A 7911-nucleotide genomic window follows, 5' to 3' on the forward strand; every position below is an offset into this window, starting at 1 on the left:
ACCTTTTTTTTTAAGATGACCGAGGGTACCAGCTTTATAGAGACATCATCACGATCCTTGGTTGAAAAAGTTCCTAGAAAACAAATGAAAGTTAGAAAAAAATTGTACCACGACAGATGATCGCTTTAATCCAAGTAACATTTTGAAAAGAAAATTGAGGATTATAATAGATAAAAAAAAAGACAGATCAAGAGAGAATAATGAGAATATTGTAGAAGATTTCAGAACTCATTATAAATGTGATGTAAAACAGATTAACAAAATGGTGGATAGGAATTGGTTTATCTTAAGAATGTTCAAAGTTTTGGGCTCTTTATTGCCAGAAAAATTGAGCATTTTTTTTTCATAGAAAAGCAAAGAATATTAATGACCGTTTAGTACAGAGCGATTTATGTAAAGGAAAAAAAGGATTTAAAGTTTTGTTTCCATGTAAGAAATACAAAAAACAATAAAGAATGTATAGAGCTAAAAATAAGAATAAAGACAAGGACAGAAAGAAATTGATAATATGTGATGCAAAGAATGTAGTGTATTTATTGCAATTGTGGATATCTAAGATACGGAAATATAAAATGCTGCTGTCTGCATCTGCCACAATGGGGTGTTCACCACATATATATTAGTGGGGCTCCTGGACTGGTCCTTTGTCCTTGAGGTAGAAGTCTGCAGTCACCCTACGTAAATTGAGTGATCCTGGACACGTCTAAGGTCGGAAGTCTGCAAAATGCATACTTGTGGTCACATGACCAACCACTACCGGTACCGGTACCGCCGGTATCAGAGAATCCTCACAGCTCTCAGTGTTAAGAATCTACTGGTAGTTGTAGTTTCATGCAATACAAAATGATGGTTGTACTAAGCATTGTGATGTATTTATGTACTGATGATGGTTTTGGTAATGTAATCATGAATTGGTGATGTCTCTGGTGATGTACCCATTTACAGATTGACATCCCACACACATGATGATATCACACTTACAGATGATGATTATACATTCACACTTGATGATGATAATATCCCACACACATGATGATATCACACTTACAGATGATGATTACACATTCACACTCGATGATGACAACATCCCACACACATGATGATATCACAATTACAGATGATAATGACACATTCACACTTGATGATGATAACATCCCACACACATGATGATATCACACTTATAGATGATGATTACACATTCACACTTGATGATGATAACATCCCACACACATATGATGATATCACACTTACAGATGATGATGACACATTCACACTTGATGATGATAACATTCCACACACATGATGATATCACACTTACAGATGATGATGACACATTCACACTTGATGATGATAACATCCCACACACATGATGATATCACACTTACAGATGATGATGACACATTCACACTTGATGATGATAACATCCCACACACATGATATCACACTTACAGATGATGATTACACATTCACACTTGATGATGACAACATCCCACACACATGATGATATCACACTTACAGATGATGATGACACATTCACACTTGATGATGATAACATCCCACACACATGATAATATCACACTTACAGATGATGATGATACATTCACAATTGATGATGATAACATCCCACACACATGATGATATCACACTTACAGATGATGATTACACATTCACACTTGATGATGATAACATCCCACACACATGATGATATCACACTTACAGATGATGATGACACATTCACACTTGATGATGATAACATCCCACACACATGATGATATCACACTTATAGATGATGACACATTCACACTTGATGATGATAACATCCCACACATGATGATATCACACTTACAGATGATGGACACATTCACACTTGATGATGATAACATCCCACACACATATGATGATATCACACTTACAGATGATGATGACACATTCACACTTGATGATAACATCCTACACACATGATGATATCACACTTACAGATGATGATGACACATTCATACTTGATGATGATAACATCCCACACACATGATGATATCACACTTACAGATGATGATGACACATTCACACTTGATGATGATAACATCCCACACACATGATGATATCACACTTACAGATGATGATGACACATTCACACTTGATGATGATAACATCCCACACACATGATGATATCACACTTACAGATGATGATGACACATTCACACTTGATGATGATAACATCCCACACACATGATGATATCACACTTATAGATGATGATGATACATTCACACTTGATAATGATAACATCCCACACACATGATGATATCACACCTACAGATGATGATGACACATTCACACTTGATGATGATAACATCCCACACACACACATGATGATATCACACTTACAGATGATGATGACACATTCACACTTGATGATGATAACATCCCACACACATGATGATATCACACTTACAGATGATGATGACACATTCACACTTGATGATGATAACATCCCACACACATGATGATATCACACTTATAGATGATGACACATTCACACTTGATGATGATAACATCCCACACATGATGATATCACACTTACAGATGATGGACACATTCACACTTGATGATGATAACATCCCACACACATATGATGATATCACACTTACAGATGATGATGACACATTCACACTTGATGATAACATCCTACACACATGATGATATCACACTTACAGATGATGATGACACATTCATACTTGATGATGATAACATCCCACACACATGATGATATCACACTTACAGATGATGATGACACATTCACACTTGATGATGATAACATCCCACACACATGATGATATCACACTTACAGATGATGATGACACATTCACACTTGATGATGATAACATCCCACACACATGATGATATCACACTTACAGATGATGATGACACATTCACACTTGATGATGATAACATCCCACACACATGATGATATCACACTTATAGATGATGATACATTCACACTTGATAATGATAACATCCCACACACATGATGATATCACACCTACAGATGATGATGACACATTCACACTTGATGATGATAACATCCCACACACACACATGATGATATCACACTTACAGATGATGATGACACATTCACACTTGATGATGATAACATCCCACACACATGATGATATCACACTTACAGATGATAATGACACATTCACACTTGATGACAATGCTGACACACTTACAGATGATGATGTGATGTTGATAACACACTCAAATTCGAAGATGATGATGATAATGATACAATCACATACACTTGATGATGACACACTCAGATATGATGATGATGACACACTCGCAGTTCATGATGATGATAACACATTCCTTTACTACAAGTAACCGCTACCACACACCTCCTAAACTCCTAAACTACAACAGTGAACACACAACATAAAATACATTCAGCAATACAATAATCACAGTTTAATGTATGAGCCCGTTTGCTGTGGACTCTGGCGCACTTACAGGAACCGTTGGTGGACTTTAATATAATAAACACAGCTAAATCCCCTAAACAACGGTTCTCCCAATAACTCCTTATAGAAGAGAAATAAACCTGCGCAATATTTACTCACTACTTGTTGTAACAAGTCGGGTATTGCCACAGGATCCAGCTTAGGTTGCGGCGTTCAGATGTCACCAGGTCCATAGAGGCAACGATGCAGAAGATGAAGACTCGGTGGTAACTTTAACCAAGTGACTTTTTACAACAATTTAGGTGAACAAAAATGAAATGTCTAAAAGGTTTAGTGATTTACCAGAAATGATAAACTAGTTCACAATACTGGGGGTTGTTATTCTAGCTATATAAACAGTATTTTTGTTTCACAACACAGTTTTGAATCACAAAGTTAACAAATATAGCAAAATGATATTTCTACTGGTACCTTAGTCCCTGGCATGTCAAAGTCCGTGTGGTAGTCGTCACCTAAACACTGTCGTGGTAGTCACTGCCCTCAACGGGAGTCCGCTCTATTTCTCCTTTAGACCTCAAGTCTATTGTCCTAGTCTACTGACGAGTCACTTAACCAACGTGTCATTCAGGCTGCCGCTGTCTCCTAGCACGCACCCCGTGTTCTCTCCGTAATGTCGCCTGGGTTGTCTCCGGGTTTCACTTCACTGGGTAGTCTGAATTTTAAATCCCTCACTCAATTGTCTGTATCCCTTTAACTGCTCACTGCATTGTATGTTTCCCTTTAAGAAAGCTTCCTGCACTTCCCACTCGATTGCCATTACTTTAAGAAGGCTTTTTGCCCTTCCCGATCACATGACAATCCGTATCTCCTGCCTTTAACCAGTCACAAGATGGTCTGTTCCTTTAAGAAGGCTCTCTGCCTTTAAGGGCTTCTTCTTAGGCTGGGCCAGAGATCTCGTCCTGCTGTTCTCAACTCTCTTGGATGTGGCTTTAAGCTAGTTCAGTTAGCATTGCATGTCTGTCCTGACACAGGTCCAGGCAATGACTCATCCTCGGCCCTGGCCTCAGGGGCTTTTATATTTTCTAACAATAATAATAATCTTTATTTTTTAATATAGCACTAACATATTCCGCAGCGCTTTACAGTTTGCACACATTATCATCACTGTCCCCGTTGGGGCTCACAATCTAAATTCCCTATCAGTATGTCTTTGGAATGTGGGAGTAAACCGGAGAACCCGGAGGAAACCCACGCAAACATGGGGAGAACATACAAACTCCTTGCAGATGTTGCCACCGTGCTGCCCTAACTTCGACATATGACTTTGCCCCCCTTGCTTCTTCGTCCTACCAGCAACACACACATTCATTTTCTAGTTCCTGCTTGCTTTCTTTTCATTCCTCTTCGTATAACTTCTGAGCACTAGATAGCGGCGTTTGTTTCCTCCAGCTTCACTGTACATTCAGCTACTGAAGTCTCCCACTTCTTACACAGATGTGAGGACACAAATGGGGCATGAGGCATGGGACATGAGGTAAACAAGGATGCTGTCAGTGATTTTGGAGAATCTGCTTGTTGTGTAGAACTTATGCTCCTCTCAGAGAGCTGGTGGGCTGTTGGGCTCTCTCTGTTTCTCTATTTTCGCGAAGTGAGACTCACTGCAGTCGGTAACAGAGTTTGACTCAATGCACCTCTTAGCATAGTTACTTCTATCTTGTCTTCTTGATTGCTCAGCCAATCACTTTTTATCTTTACTACTCCCCCTCCTACAGATTGCAAATACGTCTGAGTAAATGTGGTGAAATTCAAATTTGCCAAATTTACCCAAATTTGGCCAGGAAATGTAATATTATTTGATGCATGTTAATTTGCCAGGAGAAGATGTTTATTATGCTCAGAGGTCTCTCCAGTCCCTAGATCATGATAGGCTCAGGCATTAAAATAGAGAAAAAGTTATACTTACCTTGTGCCACACGTGTCCTGGCCCTGCAGCAGCCTTCACTGGCTTGCCCCAGCAAAATCATGTTACCTCTGAGAGCGACATCATCAGTTTGAGGTAGTGTTCTGCACTAGAGTTGAGCGACCTTGACCTTTTTAGAGTCGAGCTGGGTTTCGCGAAACCCGACTATCTCAAAAGTCGGGTCGAGTGAAATCGGCCGATTATGACGTAAAGTCGGGATCGACCGAAACACGAAACCCAATGCAAGTCAATGGGGCAGCATAGTCGGCAGTGAGTGGGGGCCAGGAAAACACCTAGAGTGCCCATTTTAATGTCAAAACCATCCATTCTTCTTAATGAAGCTTGTCAAGCGTAATTTACCTTATAATAATTGGAAGGCATTTGAAATTGGGGGTCATTTGGCTAAAGTTGTGGTGGGTAGGGCTGGTTCAAGTAATTAGTGGGCCCAGGAAATCTGGACCACGTCACGGCAGTGGAGCAGGGAGAGGTAAGTATTTCAACTTTGCAAGTGCTGTGAACCTGAGCAAGCAGGGGGGGCCCACTCGTTGGCATTGGCACTGGCACAGGGCCCCTCAAAGTACAGCGGTGTGTTTGCACGGCGGGGGCGCCTCCCACCGGCAGCAACACTTTTGCGTACTATGAGAGGCCCTGTGCCAGTGACGTCGCCAACTAGTATTCCTCCCCCCACCTGATGAAGGAACCTGCACTTTCATCTGCACCTTCCTCTTTGTCCCCGTGTAAGGTGGTATGGTATGCGGGAAGAGCAACCTGACTTTCAGCAGGGTCACAATGTTGTTGTGTAGCGTGCACGGGGAATGTTGCGTTATGGGTCAATGTACCAGCAGACTCATCTATCACTGGCTGGGCAATGGGCAGGATGAGGAGGAAACACAGATATTGGCCCAAAGAATAAAGTGGGCTAACTGCAGTTCAAAATTGGTAACACAGGAATAACCAGGGGGCATTGCAGTGGAGGACAACTGGAATGAGAGGCTGACACAGAGAGTAGGCCCAAATCAGTAAGTAGTCGAAATGCAGTTCAAAATTGGCAACCGTAGTAAACAGGCGGCACAGCTTTCTTCAGTGGAGGAGAACAGCAAGGAGTGGCAGACACCGATAGTAGGCCCCAACCCAACTAGTAGGCCAAATGCAGTCTAACATTAACAACTACTTAACGAGCGCCTGAAAACGGAATTTCAGGACAGGAAACCAGGAGAACAGCAAGGAGCGGCAGACACTGTTAGTAGGCCCCAAACCAACTAGTACGCCAAATGCAGTTGTTCCATTTAACCACAATTTAACGAGAGCCTGAAGATAGAAGCTCAGGAAAGGCAACCTGGAGAACACCTTGGAGTGGAACACACCATCTCTCTCCACCCCATACCCATTTTGTAGGCCTAATGCAGTGTAGTTTTCTACAACTACTAAACGAGAGTCGGAAGACCGAAGCAATGGCAAGGAAACCTGGGGAACACCTTGGAGTGTAACACACCATCTCTCTCCACCCGATACCCATTTTGTAGGCCTAATGCAGTGTAGTTTTCTACAACTACTAAACGAGAGTCTGAAGATCGAAGCAATGGCGAGGAAACCTGGAGAACACCTTGGAGTGTAACACACCATCTCTCTCCACCCCATAGCCAATTTGGAGGCCTAATGCAGTGTAGTTTCCAACAACTACTAAACGAGAGCATTAAGATCGAAGCTCTGGAAAGGCAACCTGGAGAACACCTTGGAGTGGAACACACCATCTCTCTCCACCCTATACCCATTTTGTAGGCCTAATGCAGTGTAGTTTTCTACAACTACTAAACGAGAGTCGGAAGACCGAAGCAATGGCAAGGAAACCTGGGGAACACCTTGGAGTGTAACACACCATCTCTCTCCACCCGATACCCATTTTGTAGGCCTAATGCAGTGTAGTTTTCTACAACTACTAAACGAGAGTCTGAAGATCGAAGCAATGGCGAGGAAACCTGGAGAACACCTTGGAGTGTAACACACCATCTCTCTCCACCCCATAGCCAATTTGGAGGCCTAATGCAGTGTAGTTTCCAACAACTACTAAACGAGAGCATTAAGATCGAAGCTCTGGAAAGGCAACCTGGAGAACACCTTGGAGTGGAACACACCATCTCTCTCCACCCTATACCCATTTTGTAGGCCTAATGCAGTGTAGTTTTCTACAACTACTAAACGAGAGTCGGAAGACCGAAGCAATGGCAAGGAAACCTGGGGAACACCTTGGAGTGTAACACACCATCTCTCTCCACCCGATACCCATTTTGTAGGCCTAATGCAGTGTAGTTTTCTACAACTACTAAACGAGAGTCTGAAGATCGAAGCAATGGCGAGGAAACCTGGAGAACACCTTGGAGTGTAACACACCATCTCTCTCCACCCCATAGCCAATTTGGAGGCCTAATGCAGTGTAGTTTCCAACAACTACTAAACGAGAGCATTAAGATCGAAGCTCTGGAAAGGCAACCTGG

This window comes from Ranitomeya imitator, chromosome 8 (assembly GCF_032444005.1).
Source record: "Ranitomeya imitator isolate aRanImi1 chromosome 8, aRanImi1.pri, whole genome shotgun sequence".
NCBI classification, from domain to species: Eukaryota; Metazoa; Chordata; class Amphibia; order Anura; family Dendrobatidae; genus Ranitomeya; species Ranitomeya imitator.